Source organism: Chiroxiphia lanceolata, chromosome 4 (assembly GCF_009829145.1).
Source record: "Chiroxiphia lanceolata isolate bChiLan1 chromosome 4, bChiLan1.pri, whole genome shotgun sequence".
NCBI lineage: Eukaryota > Metazoa > Chordata > Aves > Passeriformes > Pipridae > Chiroxiphia > Chiroxiphia lanceolata.
Window position 1 is genome coordinate 23,655,204 of NC_045640.1, and position 20,729 is coordinate 23,675,932.

The window sequence follows — 20,729 nt, forward strand, 5'->3', positions numbered from 1 at the left end:
TCTCCATGCTGCAGACTCAAGCCCTCTACCTGTGGAAACAGAACTTTTAGCCATCTTGCAAAGAGAATTTAAAGCAAATATTGATTGTTAAAATAGTGTTCGTATCCAGAGTGTACTGTTTCAGCTTAAAATCCTGAGAGTTTGCCCTTTGTCAAAAACTATATGTGTGTCTGTATGATACATCATAAAGTCAGTCCTTTGGGGCACTACTATTAGGCTATTAACAACAATCTGCATTGTTTTATTTTGTTGATTAAAGATTAAAAAAATACTTGATTTAATATAACTATTAATATTGCAAAAGGACAGACTAATTTTATTTCTCCTAATTATAAAACCAAAGACATCTTACTTTTTACACATTATTTTTCATATAACCATAAAATTGATTATGTAATCATCCAGATATGGACTGGGGCCTTTGGATGGGTTTCATTAGCAAGGATTTGTTACTAAGAATCCCTATAAAGCCTTTATGCTACAAATATGACCTCCTTCAAGTTCTTGTACCCTGCTGTGGACATTACTCATATCTCTTCCTGGGTCACCACATGGGTGCAGGGAGAGTAGTGAGCTACATTTTCTCCTGTGGTTTGCCCTTCTAGCCTCCCCAAGGCAGGATGAGGCATTTTATCATGTGCTTCTCCAGAAGGGGAAGCTTGCACCACCACCCCTCTGTGAAAAAGGGCCTTTCACTATCAAGGACAAGCTACACAGTGCTCAATTCACTCGAAAACCCAGGCCAATAACCAGAAGAGTGTGAGGGAATGTTCTCCCAACATGTCCAGTCCAGCATAATATGCTCTTAAAATCACAGATGGTTCCCAAAGTGACTTTTAAAATCTGCCCCTACCAAGCCCTTCTCCCTGTCTCCACTGTCCCATCATCCCAGGCCCATGCAGCTCTTGCTTACCAGGGTGAGTGATGCCCCCATCCTCAGCAAAGCCCCTCACACCTTCCCAGCTTTGATACACTCTCCACCTGCAGCACCTGCCCTTTTGGCAGCTCACTGATCTCCTCTCCAGCCTCAGCAGTGAATATACAAAAATGGATTTTTGTTCACATGTTCCCACTGTCAGAGTTTTCACCACACAATACTGTATAAATAAAATCATCTGCCTGCTTTTCTACCATAAATCTCTGATTCCATGTGCATTTCAGTGGATGTGAGAAAGCTTCTAGACTAGAAATAGATCTATTCAGCATATTTAAAGTGAAATACACAGAATTGCAAAAATCCAGACATCGTGTAGCACAGATGAAAACAGAACAGGGTGGTTTGCTGCCATTTGTCTATGTTATCCCGTTGCCTGTTAGTAAATTGCCCAGCACGTCCCACTGTAATATCATGTTGACAATAGTATATGAAGTCATGAAGTTAACCTTTTAGGCTGCAATTTTTCAAGGTAGCCTTATATCTCAGCAGGAACATTCTCCAGAAAACTTCAGCCAAAATAAATATAAGAATGAGATTAAAGGAAAAAGAGGATTTCTGCAGGCTGAATGTCTCAAATACTTTTCCTTTGAAAAAAATGTTGTCACACCCGTGTTTTTGAACAAGGACTATGGATTGGTGAGACAAGCGATCATTTCCTGCAGAACACATCTGTGAAAACCTGTCAGGCAATCATCCCAAAAAGATCCCAGCAGTTTGCACATACTCATAGAAAACGTTAGCTTTCAGGAGCACAGCACACTTGGGATTGCAGAGGCTGGGGCAGAACTTTACTATCGCAGAAATACTGGATGTGGGTTCGACAAATCACGAGAATGAACAGTCTGAGGAACAACAAAAAATACAGTAGCCGTGGAGAAGCTCTGAGAAGGAGGCCAAGTATCAGGAGAAGAGGGGAGGCAGCCTCCCTGAGGTTGCTTCCAGTGGCCTCCTGGCTTACAACTCAGCTTTTCAACTGGAACATTTCTCAGACTATTAGCCCACCTCATTAGCCCAGCAGCCACGAGTGCAATGGCAAAATATCACAGGCAAAATACAGCCGAGCTGGCCCATGGGGGTTAGCTCCGGCTTGGCAGGGCTGTAAGCCAGGTACAAACACACTCTGTGCACAAGGCTGCATGCAGCATCAGACTCCATGCTGCAGAGGTAGCCCCAAACTGTTTGCATCTCCTACCTCCCTTACCTCCTCTCACAATTTCAGGATATGTTAGCCTAACAATTCTTCACTTACTGACCAGAGAGCCTTTGGAGAGTTTAGTGATGGTTTTGTACTAAGAAACTTCCTGGCTCTTGAAGTCCATTTTCAGCTAACACTAATTGTTTGCAGGAGAAAAAAATTTAAAATTTGCCAAAGAGCTGTTGCAGAGCTTTGCAGCTCACAGCCTGTAAATGATACTTAGTCTTTACGTTATAACATAGCCCTCTACTTAAAATAACCATATCCAAAGCAGCTTTTATTAATTTCTTTGCTGGCATCCAACGTTTCACTCCCCATGTGTGCTGGCTCCTGCAGTAGGAGGCTGGGCCAGGCGGCGCATCTGAGTCCCTGCTCCCAGGCACGAGACCTGCCTGCTTTCCCCAGCCCACTGCTGACATGAGTTTGACAGTCTCAGCTTCAGCTCAGAGCAGATATGAGTGGAAGCATGCCATCCTTCTGGGGAAGGCAAGGATGCAACCCCTGCAAGGCAGGGAGGCAACCATAAATCTGGCATTATTTAGAGTGACAACAGCACACCTACTCAATATAGCAGCCAAACCTCATACAACTGCTTCCATGAGGCTTAACACCACCAAAAAAAAAAAAAAAAAAAGGCAACAAAGAAGGGATTTAGCTGAACATTTCCAAAGTACTATCAAGAAGGATCTGTTAGCCCTGCTCGGCACCCCCCGGCTGTGACACAGGCAGTCAGATGACGCAATCTGAGTGCCTGTTCTTTACAGGAGGCTTTTTTTAGTTTCCAGGTACATCGATACATATTAAAGGTCACACCTGACCCACTTGCGTGCTTAAGTTAAATCTCTCCTCCTGCACAGGGGACACTCTCTTAACTGGGCTGTGGCAGTAGAACACCTTCTGTATCACTTTGGAAACACCACACTCGAATCAAAATGATTCCAGGAAAGTCAGCAGCTTTCACAGGTAAACGTGATGTGATGCCTGCAAATATACCTTAGAGCTGAGTTTCTCCGTAGAGAATCACCCAAAATAGCGGGGAATAAACATTGCCAGCTGACATGTAAGAGAGGAACTCGCTGCCAAATCCCTCCAGCACTGTTTGTGGTATGGGGAGATTTAATTTTAAGAATATGCAAATGGCAGCATGAATACACTGACAGGCTCGGACTTTGTTGTGGTAGTTGTGACTGCTTCCAAGGAAAGGAATTATTTGGCACGTGCTCTTCTACTTCTCCTTTTTTTAACCCTACCATAAAATGGTGAGCTCTATCAGGCTTTTATCCAGCCTGCAGGTAAAGGGTTACAGATTCTAGGAAGTATTAAATGCAAACTTTGAAGGATTTTATTTTCATCTACAGTCACATGATGCCTTAATACCCAATGACACTAACTACAGTGTCTCATTAAGAGGTCATGCAAACTCCCAAGCTAAACAAGGCATTCTTACATATTTAACATTCAAATGCAGAAGCCAAGCTAAGCCATGGAAGATTGTAATCAGAAAAAGCTACACTTCCTGATCCACACAAAACCTGCAGGTAGGAAAAGTTCTTCCTTTAAACTTGTAACATTGTGCTTTCTAGAGAAACTGTTTATAAGACATATTTTGCACTCTATTTCTTTTGCACCTTTCAAAATACCCTAAGAGATTTATCCTGAAAATATCTGTTCTCATTTGTTCCACCTGTTGTAGAGTAGTACTGTTTTTACAATCAGAAACAGAGTTGGCTCAGTGGAAATCCAAACAAAAACAATTTTAAAGCCAACTCTATTTAAAAAGTAATATTTTTTAAGATTTCTTAGTTATTGAAATGGTTGTGTTAGAGTATGTGGGGCAAAGGGGGAGTTAATATGTCTTTGATGTCTGAAACGAAGGGATTTAGAACTCTTCTGACTTTACTTATACCATGAATTGCACATTGTTTCAGTCACTCAAATCAAAGTGTATTTTAATGGATTCAGCTTCCTCACTGTACTTACATGATTTCTGATTTCTCCTCCTAGAATTTGGTACATTTAAAAATAAAATCTTGCAAAAGCAAATGAAAGGCAGATGGGGAATACTACAGTGCTCCATAAAAGGAGAAAAAATTACAAAATATGGACTTCAAGGAAAGACAGTTAAAATCAGTTCATTTAAATCAAGAATTTAAATTGCATTAAAGCATATCAGTTTTCACATGGAGTGATAAAGATTCACTGACAATTGCTGGCAATATTGCAGGAGTTCATTTTTTTTACTAGTGCTGAAGGAGTTTTCCAGTGTAGAGCATTAGCATTTTCATCACAAAGATCTTTTTGTCATCATGATTTTTCTTTAAACTGTAATTGTTTTCAGACAACGTTTTAAATACTCAGGATTCTAATCTCTTTATAGGAATTCAGTTAAAGACTACATTCTATAGAGCTACAGAATCTAAATTTACTAAAAGATCTCTAATGCATCGTAAGATTTCCACTCCCTAAGGATTCCCACTGCACAAAAGCAGCAAGCAGTGTTTATTGTTTTGCTCCTACAATGATTAGGTGGTGATTGCAGACAATGTATTTTTTTCACAGTTTATTCTATAAAACACATCTCTTTTTCTTCTTCACACATAATGCTAGGAGACACTAAAAGAAGTAGAGAATAATTATACCTGAAGCAATTTGCTTCAATAAGCTCTTAACTTTCTTCAGGGAAAAAAAAAATAGTTTTGTCATTACCAGTATTTAAAATAAATTTGAGTCCAAACAAGTTTACCAGTGGCACTTCAAAAAATTGTCATTCACTTTCAGAATGCCCACCTTGAAACACAGTAGGTCTTATGCTGAGTAGGGCCAAGACCCAAGTATGACCAGCCTAGATCAGCCTGACACATCAAGTGTCTTTTTATCAAACTAATTGTACCAGCCTTCTCACAGAGTCGCTCACAACTGTGCTGGTGGGAAGTGTAGCAATAAGCCACTACACTTTAAAGAACTCTTCTGAATTTACTATAACTGACCTCTGAACTTATATTACTGACAAAAATCTATTTAGAAACTCTTGTAGATAAGGGCCTTATTTGCTAAACTACATTTAAATCTCAGGGGAGTGAGAGGAACACATCAGCTCCCAAAAAACAGCCAACCACAGGCTTTCACCAAGGAGGAATACTGCACCTGAAACACCAAGAAAGCCTGCCATGGCCAATCTCTTCTAAGAAATGTTTGTACAAATTGGGTGTGTCATGGTAAACCAGCTCTTAGTAGCTCAGGAGTTAAATTTGTTGAATGTTAATTACACAGAGTGTCTTTGTAGGGTGGAAGGTAAAATGCACACTATTACTCTGTGACCAGAAAGGTGGCCATTGAATGAGGGGGAGCACTTACTTCTTTCCTAAAGAAAGGAATGTAAATTAGATGTTTGCTAGCTAGTACTAGTAGTTCAGATGTTTTTTATACCCACAATTTTACATTTAGTAAAGGAATTTGTACTACTCTTCTTTTTTTCTGATGAAACAAGCCAACCTATTCTCTTGCTTTGTCACATCAATGTAGAATTAAATCTGGTGTTGTTTCATAGGGAATCCACACAAATCAAATACTTCCTGCTCATAACTGGAAAAAAAGAGAGAAGTTCCTGGAAACTGAGACAATAGGAAACCTAAAGGAGGACTTTTTTCTTGAATTTTGGAGAAGTCAAGCAAACATAAAAATGAAACGCTACCAGAAGTTTGGAATAATTTTTCTCTTTACCCCAAAACCAGAGCTAAGACAAGCATTGGTCAAAAGCCAATTCAAATCTTTCAAAAAGCTTGCAGATCTCTGGGAACCTGTACCAGATTTAAGGCTAATATCAAAAATCACCAACCTGATGATTTTTGCACAGTTTTAGGTAGGTGGGAAGACAAAGCAAAAGCTTCAAGTGAAGGGAACCATGGCTTCCTTCCTTGGAAAGCCTAGTTAAAAGTGGTCACTGAGCAAGGTAAACATTTCTGAGTGTTGAGGCCCTTCTCTAACCACACTGTTGTTTGTACCTGAGCTCAAGGAAACAAACTTGCTAAAAGTATTTGCTCTCAGACTTTACTGAATGAAAGCCAAGGAAAGCCTTTATTCACATCTTTCAGGAAGGGATGGTCTTTTGCTATGTTTGCACAGTATCCAATTAAACATGGCCTCAGTATTGTCTACATCTTCCACTGATACTGTTTCAGTAAAGACTTAAGGTGGGAGGGACTCAATCCACTAAAACACGACGAAATGTAGTCAGGCAATAAATATTTGTTTGGAATTTACAATTTCTCCTTCAGACCTGTTTTTCTGAGGATTATATATGGTCACCTGTCAGCCCACAAAACAAAGTCGTGATGCAGAGGGCATGGCTAACCAGAGCAGGTGGCCAAATCCCCACTGCTCCTTAACCAGGAGCACCTCATTTAGCACCTGATCATGCTAGAGAAGTGATGTCAAAACTTCACGCCCAAGCAATGGTGCATGAAAATCACTGACTTTTGCTGAGTTACAGAAGAGTGCTGGCAAGCAGGATGTATTACTAAGGAGGATAGGTATAAAACACAATACAGTTTTACTTATTGAAAATTTGATATCAAAATGGACAAAATAAATGAGTTTCAGTAGAAAGGTCAAAAGGGATTGCTGTAAACAGGAAAAAAAAGGCAGCAATTTTCCCGTGAGTTCTCCTCTGAGACACTTTCATTTAGACATATGGAAGAACTTTAAAATTTTATTAAGAACTGAATAGTTGCTTGGAAACTAAACATTTAATCACTCACAGCAGGAAAAAAAGGCACAAGTTTTCTTTTTCTGTGTGACTTTTTTCTGTCTGCCATTTTTATACAAGTTTATTTAATTTCTATTTTTCACTTTAATCACAGATGTTTGCTGCAAAGTCACAGATGCTTTCTGGTTAGAAAAGTATTTCTGGTTGAATACTCTATTATTAATTCACATAAGTTACTTTTCCATTTAGGATAGCAAAGAGGAGTAAGCCATCTCCTTGGGGTTTACTCTTTTGAATGCTACCAGCTGGGCTTGGGCCAACTTTGTATCACTTCCCAACTATTTAATAATTTGTGTATTTCCATTAAAGAGCAGTTAATTGTGTGATTTTATGCAAACGAGGTCCAATGCCTTGCTATTACAGGCAATCTGCTTTTCAGAAAGAGCTGAGTAACGAGGACAAGTGTATCCCATTTACTGAAAATCCTTTCAGTGTGAAGTCTCAACGTGTGAACTTCTCACACTGCCTCCAGTGGGAACAGTATCAAATCACACTGCCGACAGAGGACAGGAGAAAAAGAAATAACCTGATGCAAACGGTGCCAGTGCTACCCAGCACATTGTTGCCAGCAGAAACAGCATGGCAGCAGTATGGGTTTGCCTGTGCTGGACAGAAGCTCTCCAGACCATACCAAAATAGATTATTTCACGTCCAATCTCCCATGCTCAGGACAGGTGCATCTGGATGTTAAGGCACTTTGCCCAGGCAGGTTGGCATTAATGTCCTCTTACGATACACCCTGATACAGAGTCTCTGACAGCAGCTTTCAGGCAGAAGAGGCAGGGAGTGACCCAAATGAACCATATGGAGCCACATTTCCACAGTCCTGAGGACCCCTCAAGACTGTGGGTCTGTTCCTTCCCTGACTACCCACCCTCCCCACTGAATTTATTGCAATGACTGTATTTATTGACTGGAATGTATTTCTTACACCCACTTCCCCCTTCATCCCATAGCCACTGTGAAACACTGTTTTATCAGCAGTAGATTTGGGAGTGCCCAGCTTTATCTACCTTATTAAGCACCTGAGCTTTGTGCAACAGCCTAGGATGCGGAAAACACTACCTATGCACCGACACACCCACCCAGCAAGTTCCTCCTCTCCCTTCTGGGCTGTGTGCTCCCTCCTACAGCTGGGCTGTGCAGAAGGACACCCCACCAAAACCCAGGTCCACCATGCCAGGGCACCTCCCAATCCTGGGGCTGCAGCCCACAGCTAGCCTGGGCTCCCTTGCCTGCTGCTCCTCTTGCCCAGCCAGTGAATCCATGCTGCTCCACCACATTACAGGCAGTTTATTTCCTCAAAAAGAAGTGTTATTCACTCTTACTCCTCTATGGCGAGCAAGCTTAATAGGAACCATATTTGTGTGATTTTAACACTACAAATTTCCATGGAGCTATTCTTCTCCTCTACTTCTGATCTACTCATAGTAAAAGAAACATAAGTCTCAGGCTAATTCATGCTTTTGAAGTAAGCTGGCAGTCCTGTTCACTTATAACTCACTGGAAAACAAGCAGTCAGCTGTCAGGAACCTGGATAAAGCTTTGTTAAGGGCCCCTCTGACTCTATTTTTGGTTTGGGTGTGGCATGGAAAAAACAATATTTACCATCTCAGTAGCTGTGCCCTTGTGTATTTGTTTTCATATTCCTTTTCCCCATGTGAATTTAGCAGATGTTGCACGGCTTGATATCAGCCCTGAGTTTTGTTGTCAGAGTACGTGCATGTCTCCACTGAACATCAGTAATGAATAGGCAGTGTCTGCACAGAAAAGATACAGATTCAACTGCCACGCACCATTTCAGAGAAAAATGTGGATAAAGGGATAAAGACCAAAAATACCATAAGATTTCATTTTCATGCAAATGAAACAGAAACTACAGTCGTCAGCCCTGAATTGAAGGCCACCAGAGGCCTGAGGAGCTATTGCCACGTACAATGTTCAATTTCTGTCCTTAGCATCTCTTTTTAAATTAAAATAATTTGGGAGTATTTTCCATTGCTTTGGATGAATGCACACAGATTGCCAAAAGGTTAATCCATATTTATCAATATACATTAAAAATTAATGCTCAGTGCAATTATCCCATTAATGACCTTCTATAAAAACTCCTCCATTTGCTTTACGTTTATACAGAGTACAAACATATGGATTTGCTAGTGCACAGATGATCAAAAAACATCAAAGACAGTTTAAGAAAACAGAGGAAAGCCAAGGGCAAAGAGCTTGATGCTAGGGCTGCTTTCACAGCCAATACCAGCACCATCAAACTACAGCCTTAGCATTGTTTCATTTCCCTACCATCCTTCCATCATAAAGCTTTACAGTGGCACCCCTGAAATCAGTGTGGTTGGACTGATTTTAGTCAGTCCAGAGTGTGTATGGCCAGTCTTCGCGAACGAAGATTTAGAGAGCACCTATTTAGCCCAGAGCACATAATTACTCACATTTTGCATGTGGGGGAACGCCAGGTTTGAGAAGCAAGCAGCTAAATCAGCCCCTTGGCTCTGTGTCAGAGGCAGAATTTGAATCAGTCTCCCAAACACTTTAATAGTCAAATCTGTTTCTAGATACTAAAATACTTTAAAAATCCAAGCCAGTGTCAATAACTTTCTTGTCACAGGGCAGTATGTTAAATTGACCAATAAATAAATTCCAGCGCAGGTAGCAGGTATTTGCTTTATGATAGTGTGACCTGCAACACACCATTTGTAGTTATTGGAACAAGGAGTTCTGCTGGAAATGTCAGCCTGTTGTTAGCATACAGCATCACAAGCAACTCCACAGCCAAAACATAGACCGGCAAGTTAGACCTAATAGCACAATATGCATTAATAATTTTGGTGAATATAGTGCAGGATTTAAAGAAAGAGCAAGAAAAAAAAAAAAGGATTTTTAAGCTGGCTCAATGCCAGACAACACTAAGTCTTTTAAGGCAATGAATACTTTACTATAGCTTTCAAGTATTGTTCTACTGAGAGACTAAAAAAGGTTGCAAATGCAATCAAGATCAGCAATTCAATAATTCTACAGAAATGCAGTTGCTATCTCACCATTAGCACATCTTAGCCACATTTGGACCTTTTTAATGCAGTGGTCAATTCTTTGGATCTGCCTTGTTCTGAGAAATAATTATTGTAATTACAATGTAAAAGCTCTTTGCTCTTGTTCACAAAATTGTGAACTAATCATTCCCTTAGCCACCCATCATCACTCAATGTCTGTGAAGGAAATTGGTTTAAAATAACCAAACGGAAAAGTTCACCCACACTCTAAACAGCTCTAGATTAAATTATCTCTATGCTTTACACATTAATCTAAACGCTATATTTAAAAGAAAATAAAACCCCTTTGAATCAAAAAGAATTCATGTAAGAAAATAAGTCATATCATATAAAAGGGTCTTTATTAAGGTGAGAGTCATTGCTTGAAGATTTTTTGAGTGGGACTTCTAGTGTTTTCTGTATTTTTTGGTTTTAAAAGGTTTGTTATCCATTTTCACAATCTTTTGTAACCATGCTTTTCTACTCTCTGCTGACCTTTCTTTCTGTGAAATGTTCAGGAACAATGAGGTTAAAAAATGCATCCCGGTACGTTTCCCATACTTGTTAGGTAGAAGGAACATTGTGTAGGAGAAGCATGTTGAGCAATGAAACTGGGGGAAAAAAAACCCCTGCACTCCACTACCCCCCCCAAAAAAGGATGAATGAAAAAGAAATGCATGAGGTACATGAATAACTTTCAGGCTATGTCTGATCTGAGAGCAGACACAGATATAATCTGATAAATAAACTGATTTATATAGCTTATGCTGTTTTAGAAGGTTTCCTAATTTTAGTGTACATAGTTGATCCTTCTCAAACATTCCCATAGCTGAGCAGGTCTAAGCAGTACTAGATTACAGACTACAAGATCATTTCAGAAGTAACTGCTTGAGCCAGGCACACCCTAGCCTAACTATTCACCAAAATACCTGATTGGTGCCCCTACATGCTAGGCATCTGAACTATGGACCACCAATACTGGACATAACTAACAGTGTTACTATTTTGCTCACAGAATAAACTAATTTTGCTCCCACAACATGTAAAATTCTTCTGCTGAGGAAAGGATCTTCTCCAGGTGTTCCAACGCAAGCCAAATTACTTGTCTGGATTTCATGTTGTGATCCAATTAAAAAGCAACAAAAATAAGGAAGAATGATGAAAGTGATAAAGTTATTTTTACCACTGTTTCCATGCAGGACAACTGTGTAAGGTTGGTTTGGTTTTTAAGATGAGCAAAATCAAATTTTTCTTTCAAACCCAACTCATCTGCACCAAGTATATTGTTCTCCAAGTGTTACTTTTACTTCTCCAACCACATTCTTCTGTGTATGCCTTAGCCCAGACACTGTGCCCTATGCATAGCTGTCTGATTCTGAGACCTGCTAGGAGCTATGAATTTGGGCAAGTGGCCAAGTAGTTCATTCATCATCTTCTGTTTCAGTCTTGCCAGAAAAATATATGTTTTGTCTGAACAATGAATTTATAGTATGTGCTTTGCGGGTCATACCTACTCCTCTGTGTACGATTCACTTTGGCCTAGCAGTAACAAACCAAAGATGTAACTCTTGCAAACTCGAGCTATTTATAAACAGGTTTCAGTATCTTTTCTTTCTGTATGCATTCCAATTTGAAGATCCAGTTATAACTTGAAATCTTCCCAAGAGAGTTTTCAGTCTTCCAGCCATACAAAATAGATTTTTTTTCCTCTGTCTACTTAAGTTTCCTTTGAAATAGTGAAACCAACATTGACTCTTTTTCCTATGGGTTCTGTTTGCTTAAACCTGTTAAGCTGTCACACATGTTAAAATTGCCTGTGTCAAACAATTTTGAAGTTTGTAAACCACTGATTCTTCTAATCTTCTGAAATTGTTTTCCACTCTCTATGTCATTCTAGCTCGATGCAAAAAAAAGACAAATCTGCAAAAAAAATTGTTTCATAATACTAGTGTTTTGAGATGAACCCCAGAAGAACTTATTGCAAACTTGTGGTTTGGACTGCTGTAACAGCTGCATTAAATGACTGTTTGTTAGGATAAAGTAAACCTGACTGAATTTCTCTAAAGTACACTTGGGACAAAAAATCCAGCAGTGGTATGCTCTGTGTTACAAGGCTTATACTGCTCAGTACCATGCCAAGAAAGAGCCTAGATTTGTATTCTGCTCTTGACATGAAATAAATTTAATCATAGACAGAAATTTTTTTGTTCATTACAACGCATTTTTTTCTGGCCTGTTCAGTTCTACTTTCTCTCACTTTCCTACAGCCTGCAGTATTGCTCAGTTCACAGAGCTCGCTGTGCAGTGCAGTGCTAACACAGTTGAACAACTCACCTAGATACTGGCACAAATTCTCTAACTCAGAGACTGAGTCCATCAAAAGCCTTCTGGCCTCCTGTTTCCCAACCTGTGCAAATCTATTGTTGCTCTGCAGAATTTGTACTTTACTCAGGTTGTTTTGGTTTTCCTCATCTCAACGCCATTCCCAGTAAGGAGCATATTATCCAAAGATATAAAAAAGCCTTTTGTACTCCAGAAGATATACAGGGTTTCCTGAATAAGACTCTGGAAAAGAAAGTTTCTTGCAAAAGAAACAAGTAAATATACTACTTTCCAGGAAAAATCATGCTCCTTCTCCCAAACAAAACGAAAAGGTTAGCTGCATCAAGCCTTGCAGATTTTGGAGTCCTTCATCCTCAAAACTTCCTCATCACACAGCTTTTGCAGCTCATTTGACAGAAGGAAAATTAAGCTTAAATTGGCAAAGACTCCATGCATTTATGCCAGGAAAATCCCACACAATTTGAAATTAATCAATAGCACAGAAACCCCCTCCCACCTACCACATGGAACTCAGTCTCCAAAAATCTGCAGACTCTCTCTAGGGTGGTATTTGCAATAAGCATGTTTGCAGAACTAGCTTCACCCTCCTTCCCACACGGAGAGATCTTTTGCTACTTTCCCTCTCATGAGAAAAATAACACACCTATGTGGAAAACAAAGGCTAGAGCATCCATCATAAAGGCTAGAAAAGCCTGCATGCAGAAAATCTTCTCCTTACTGAGCCATTACTCTTTTCTTCCAGTGAGAAACACTGTAATTCTAGTCCAGCAAAATGCAACACAAACATGATTTAGCACTCATGTCAATGAGCCCTTTTGAAAGGCCTGTTAACAAAGCAGAGCCTGTACCAGAGCCTGAGTTTACCCTCCTACTTTCTCCAGGCACTTCTTTTGCTTTCCAGGAGGCCTGAAGATTTCTTTATGGAAGAAAGATTGCAATTGATTACCACAAAGCTTTCCATGAATGGTCTTTTTGAAGTATCCAGGTGAAATGTTTGGAAGATTCCAAGGTGTTTGTTATTCACTGCATACAATTACCCAGCTCCCGTTACACTTTAGGTCTTTTGCCCCCTCCCTTCCTGTAGGATTTCTCTCTATAAAGAGACCTATAGGTGCCTTGTCTCTGAGCTATATCAGGTTTTTGCAGCATTTTCTTGTTTGTGTTACAGCAGCATCTACTGGCACTGTAAGTGATAAAGGTCTCATTGATCCGTCTGTCCCAGAGACATCTAATATCACATACTATATTTAAACATTTATAGATTACCTAGACCGGATCCAGACTTCTGGCACCTCCTTACTTTTGGGAGAATAAGGAGGCACAACCCAATTCCATCTTGCTTATTAGTAGAGAATACATTATCCCTGAGAAATAAATGTTCAAGTTTTAATCCCTTTGGATTTAGGAGACACATAGTTGCAGGCACCTGAAATCCCAAGTAATGGGTGACATCAGGAGGTTATTACACAACCTGTGGTGACCACTGCCTCATATGGCTTTGACAGCAGTGGGTTCCATTGTCTATACTGTGCTTAAGGGGGGCTCAGAGCCCACCCAGAGCAGCAAGGACTCTTCAAGACAAGGGAAACACCAGGTTTGAAAACCTTAAGTTGCTTTGGACAATGTGGCTGTCAAGGTGCCTTCCTCAAAGAGAAGGGACCTGCCATGAGCATGCTGCTGTCAAGTCCAGTAATAGGACTTAAGACAGCTAAACAGATTTTTCTGGGCAAAGCCTTATGCATAACAAACACCAATATCCCACAGAGTTGGGGGGGGGGGGCTTGGACTTGAGAATTGGATTTTTGCGGGTTTCAAACCACGACACTAGGTAAGGCTTTTATGAATTGTTCTGCCATGATGTGGCACCTGACTGCTGCTGAAGCTGGACTGGAGCTATGTTCCACGACTGCTCTTGCAGTGCACCCACTGCTGGAGCAACAGAGAGCACAGGCAGGCAGTGCCACCAGAAAAGCCACAAACAGACTGTTGGGAGTTAGTCAGGCCTATTATTCACAAAGCTGTCCTCTCCAGTCATTGCTCCACCCAAACCACACAGCTAATTGCCCTCATGTTAATCTTTGCCACCTGTTTCCTTCTTCTTAGGCTTTGCCTGTGGAGACATCCTTTTCCCAAGACTGATTTCCCAAGTTTTCACAATTCTTTCATGTTTGAAAAACTTTTCACTAGCTGAAAAAGTAATAAATGAAAAAAAAAAAAAAAGAAAGAAAAAGGGATCTTCCAATACAGCTTGAACTAGCCAAGTTTCTGCAGATGTCAAGACCTCTGGTTCACCAGCTCTCACCTTATGGGCTCAGATTAAGCTCTAGCCACAGCAGACTGGTGTTTTTTCCAGCACTTTTGTTCATTATGAATTTTCAAAGTCGCTTTTTCCTTTTGAATACATACAGCATAGGACAAGGAATAGGTGAGAAAAGGGACAGCTCTTGGCAGTAGTTCAGTATCATAGAAATTTAATTGTGACAGAAAACTACACAGCAAGTCACTCATATGTCACTTTTGCAAGAAAGTTTTGCTACAGAGAAAATAAAAACATAAGCATTTAAAGGATTTCAGGAGCTAATATGCCAGATAGCACAGTGTGAAAAAGTCTTCTTTCCTGTAAAGGACAAAAATATCTTATTCCTTCAGACCCCTTTCTCACCTAATCAGAATGAAATGTGTAGACTGTAACTTGATCAGACAGAAGAAGGGTTAAGAGAGCACTGACTACATTTTTATGCAGATTTGCCTGTCCATCCTAGCTGAAATGAATTCTGATGTCTTTTTGACATGAACAAGGTAGGATTTGATAGAATCTAGCAGCTATCTGAGTCTCAATAAGTAACTCTCTTTCCTGTCACTTCACTATCTAATCTGACCAGCACTGTGATCCACACTGGGACAGCAGCTCGGTTCTTTGATATCAAACTAGCAGACTGACGAGGAGCACAAAAACTAAGCCCTATTATTTCTTCCAGGGGTCCAAGAACTTCAAAGCTCTCTCAAATAGCTAAAGATCACCACAAAGATCACGCTATGAAGTTAAAGGGGAAATGGTCTTTTCACAAAGAATTTTAAAAAGAAACCACAAGAAAACTATGTTTTCTCAACCAGAACAAAGCTACATTTTTTGCAGCTTCTGTAAACCAGACTTACCTTTCCCTATTCATCCTTATTAACACATGTCATCTGAAAAAATATACACAACAAATAGGAATGTCTCTAGATGTCAAAATCTGGGAAGTGTATATGGTGAATCACCACAACAAAAGACCCAGAACACTGCAGTGCAAGGGACAGCACAGACCCTTACAGCCTCTGGTGTCCCCAGTGCACACAAGCATCCCTGCCACTAGAACCTGAAAAAAGCTTAAAGAGCTAAGAGAAAAAAGGTCTTTATTACTGGAGATAATATTTATTCTTAGTTCCTATAGATCGCTTAGGCCCTCAGTTAAATGCAATTTGTAAAAGAAAAGCCATGTATCAATATTTGTTTTGGGATGCATAATAGAGCTCCAGGATTTTAACTGATTTTAACAATAAAAAAATAGGTTTTTTCAAAGCTGAGGAACCATCCATTGAAAGAATGAAACCACAGGACTGAAGAACTGATAAAAGTCATATCTGGTTACGCTGCAGAAAAAGGAAGTCTTTTCTACAGACTTCACCATCCTCAGCAACTCCAAAATTTCAATAAATCTCATTCAAGATGTGATACATAGCATTTGTGAGTGTAAAATCAAAAGGAATACTGAGCATTCTCTGCTTAAAATCCCCAGAATGCAAACAAATCATACCAGCTAGTAAGTTAAAGCTACAACAGAGAAATAAATACCTTCTTTACAGATGAAGTGATCAAAGACTGCAAACAGTGAGAATCTCTCTCACCATTTAAAACCATGCCTTTGTTTTCAATCCTGCATATGAAGATTGCAAGTAAATACTAACACCTGGCAAAGAAGGCAGTCTCATGTCAGAGCACCACAGGGATCTCTTGGCACTGGAAATGTGACAGTCCAAGCTGTATCAAATGTCACAGTAGCATTGCTTCAGCTGCAAAACCATTGCCTAGAGCAGCTCATAGAAAGACCAATGTGTACTATACACAGCTCTAAAAAAAGAGTGGTGCTGCACTGGCATAGTTAAACTGAAGCAATTCTGTACATAAGAAAATGATGCACTGATTTAAAATTGATTTATTTATTAGTTTATTCTTGCTTCACAACAGTGCCTATATCTATAGGCAAAGTAGGCTTCAGTCTTAAGTAGATGCTTGGACTATCAGTCTCATAGGATTAGCAATTTTAAATTAAGGAAGAAGTTGCAAGAAAAAGTAATTTCACGCTTCGAAAAGAACTGTCATTTATTTCAAAGGCTTGGAACCTAGAACCATCAGTTCAGAATCTTATCCAAATGTTGATGTCATCAATGCATTTTAAAGCAGCTTTCAATTAGGTTAAATAAAGAAAACAGAAGCTCATGAAGAAAGCCCAGTAAGAATTTCTATTTCTAGATAAAGCTGCTTTAAATGCATAATCAATTCTGCTAACTCTGGGAAGTGATGCACATGATTGAGTTTATAGGTGTTTAGTGAGAGTTTTGTGCCACTTAGTATGTTACTGTGAACAGTCAGCACAAAGATAATGATATAAATATAAAAGAGTGGGCCTATAAGCTCTACTCCTTCTCATTGAAAAAGTACATATATTGCATAAGTCATACTCAGTAGCATTTGCTCTGGGCTGCAACAGCATTTGCTTTCCTTCTAAAATGTTTCATCTGCCTAAATTCAAAAAAAGTCCTTTTTCAGTTTTCTTAGCTCAAATGAGCATACAGACAAGGCAAGCATTCAGGGAACATTTCCTGTATTTAAACTCTCTCAATTAACAGTGCTGTAACCCAAGTCCCATCCAAGCCATAACAGGATCTAAAGAAAGCTAAATTGTATCAGTGTGGAAATCTGTAGCTGAAAGAGAAGAGATAAAAATTAGGTCAGTCTAATTGAATTGCAGCAGTTTGTCTGAAAAACGCCTTTGCTACCCACTTTGAAAGGGCATTAGAGGCAACATTAGGGAATTCTTTTCATTTTGAAAATCTTCTTCATTACTGCCTGCTTTACTGAAACGACTTCCAAAATCTTCATCTTTGCTTTGCTTAGAGGACTCACTGCTGATACCTCCTCCTGAGCTTTTATTTGTCTGGAGGATAAAAATACTGCCAATGTTACAGCTAGAACTTTCAAGTGGACAAGGAGAAGCTAGCTTCAGCAGGACTTTATGTGCCTTTTCAGCCCTTACGTGCACATTAAATTCTAACAAAAACGCCTGTGTTTCTTACCCAGAGGAGCTCCCCCACTGCAGTCTGGTCTTGGTCTGTTTTGTGCAGCATGCTACCTGCACAAAGGAGAAAAGCGTAGAGCTATTAACTATTTCAGCAATGAGGTTTACTGGCCTTTGGGTACAGCTTTACACCTCCCACAAACAAGTTGAAGAACTTCAGGAAAAGCAGTAAGCCTTTAGTAAGACTCATACTAACACTTCACTTCACTGACAGCAGCTCCAGCCTTGGCTCTCCATAACTAGATGCTCTTGCTGCCCCAATGCATACACTAGGAAGCCAAACTCCCCTAGATTGCAATCCCCATCCCCTAGATGTGACAGGGATGTTCATACTGTGGGTGCAAGTATTTCATAACAAATTGTAAAACAAATATACGTGTAATTTTTAGTAAAGGTTGATTACACTGATTACTGATGTAAGATGAGCCACTTCAATGTATGTCAACTATAGAATAAGGGTCATCCATTTGTTCCACTCAGTATTGTACTTCTGAAGTAAGAGAAAACTTGGCTCCACTCTCTCAACAGAAACTCATTCTCAAAAGCAGGATGTACCTTACCAAAAGCAGGAGAAAGAAGCAGCAGCCACTGTGATTCACTTACCTTTCTGGAGGAATGTACACTATTAAAAACTAAATTTGATAGTGTAGGACTTTCCACACTCTAATCACAGCTAGTAGGAATATATATATCTATATATGCATTTAACAAAAGTGATGAGGAAAACCTGCTCCCAAGTCTGTGTTTGCTACCATTGAGTATTCAAAATGACATCCAAAGCACTTCACTTCTGTTCCTCATTGGTTCATTCATTTGTGTCAATGTAATATTCACACAATTACAAACTATGATGAACAAGTACCACTCTGAAATTTGAGCCCTAAAAGCTGCATATGTTATCCAAATATATAACCTAATGCTAAGAACATTGGGATTCTTTCAACCACAAATTTATGTAATTTCAATTATTTCTAATGTTGCAGTAGAAGCATCATGTTCAACTCATCATAGCTCAGAACATTTTTCTACTACATCTTCTGGAAAAGAAATACCATTCTTCAAAGTTCCACAATTTTTGTAGCCTTCAGCAAAATACATTTCTTACCTTTATTAGCACAATCTTTACTATTAAGCCATTTACCTAAGTTAGTCTTTGATTGACTCTCTAATCTTCTGACTGACAGGATTATAGACATAATGTGTTTCCTCAAGGGATTTTTCAACTTACAGAATCAGTCTGCAAATTCCTCACTGTCTAAATTATAACCCATGATTTAATGTCATCCATTTACACATCCTCAAAAACACGAATAGAGGGAGATTGTATTTCTACAGGTGGTTCCCCATGGCCCTTTGCCAACAAAAGCTTAGGAGCTTATGACAGTGAATTACACTTCAGAAACCATCCTGTTTTTTGTAGCTAAATTTGATGTTGCTTTGTCACCACTGCCTGAAAATAGTCAGAGACTGGGAGATGCCTGGGTGCCTCAGAATACCACTTACAGAGACAGGCCCCAAGGAAGATAGCTGCAACCCAGATAAAAGCTGGCAAGACTAGCTAATCACATGGATATATTTGCATCAGGTAGTGCATGCCACAGCAGACAGTTCTAATGAAAAACATACAGGAAAGAGCAGACAAACACCTGCAGCACACGCATCTCCCCTTCCCCTCCACCAATAAATAGATGTTGTATGAACATAGAAACACAAGCTCCCCAGTAAGGGCAAGCAAGGAAAAGATCCACAGCAGGTCTGCAGATAGGGCCTGCAGGGAGCAGACTCATAGAATCAGCCAGGTTGGAAGGAACCTCTGAGATCATCAAGTCCAACACTTGATCCAACACCACTGTGGTTACTAGACCATGGCACTAAGTGCCACATCCAGTCTCATCTTAAAAACCTCCAGGGATGGTGAATGCACCACCTCCCTGGGCAGCCCATTCCAATGCCTGATTACCCTCTCTGTAAAGAATTTCTTCCTAATATCCAACCTAAACCTCCCCTGGCAGAGCTTAAGATCATGCCCTCTTGTCCTACTGATAGCTGCCTGGGAGAAGAGACCAACGCCGACCTGGCTACAACCTCCTTTCAGGGAGTTGTAGAGAGTGATGAGGTCTCCCCTGAGCCTGAGCATCAGAAGAACAGCATGAGGTCAGTCTTTACAGCACATCCTTGGCTCCGCCCGGTTGCAAGTCACCTCTTATTGCCCAGTGACATCATGGTATCACATGGTTCAGGCACTGAGCCTCAGTGTTTCCCATACTGCACAAAAGCTGAAAACAAGCCTTTGCCCCAGTGCACCCCTATGAAGCTCCTGACACAATGCAGAGAAAGGTCAAACAGCTAAAGTCAGGGTATGACTTGCAGACAAGGCTTTGCCCTTAATTTGTCAGATGCTTCAGCAATCAAGTAATAAAACAACACAGAGCCAAGTTTAACACTGAAGTACAAGTCATTCACAGTCCAGCTTTTACCAAGCTTAAGTATCATGCAAGTTTCTTCCCCTTGGAGGAAGGCCCACTGCCATGGAGAAGACACGGTAGAACATGCAGCAATGAAAGCTAAAGAGCAATAAATTTCAGTTCACACTAATATGTGCTGCAAATCCTGGTAAAAAGGAGTAAAGACAATGCAGCATCTTCTATATTCCTTATGGAATGGCCTTACCCAGAAATGAGGCCAACAGCTGGGGATGGGATAATGATTTACTTCTTCAACCATGCCTACATAAGACCCCAGAGCGTGCAAAATGGCCTTTACACAAAGTTGTGCTGATGAAATCAGATTGATGACTTTTTTTACATAATAAAATGCTGTCAGGTATAGCTTTAATAATAATTTAAGAAATTATCTAAGTCTTTGATTAAAGATGTTATATATAGACAAAAAAGGTAAAATATTTATTCTACAGTTCAATGAAAAAATGTTCTCTTATAACAAACACAAAGATGAGTCACCCGGTGTCTGGCATTCTTTGTGAATATTTCCCAGAATTACCAGTGTCAGCATCTGGCCAATGCAGCTATGAGTGTGTTAAACACTAAAACATAGAAAAGAGCATTTTCTGACTTAAATTTATTATGGATATTTTTGTTTTGGCATG

General features: G+C 39.8%; 1 protein-coding gene across 5 annotated transcripts in view; it reads left to right on the forward strand.

Annotated features, from left to right (window-relative positions):
• Window positions 1-3,397: 3,397 nt before the first annotated feature.
• Window positions 3,398-20,729, forward strand: part of C4H4orf19 (chromosome 4 C4orf19 homolog) — a 44,984-nt gene continuing 27,652 nt past the window's right edge. For 4 of the 5 annotated variants that reach the window (XM_032687104.1, XM_032687105.1, XM_032687106.1 and 1 more), the window contains exon 1: window positions 3,405-3,670. The gene's annotated coding sequence lies outside the window, so the exon portion shown is untranslated. Of the gene's footprint in view, window positions 3,671-20,729 lie in introns of all 5 variants that reach the window. The other variant, XR_004356959.1, reaches the window with a different exon arrangement.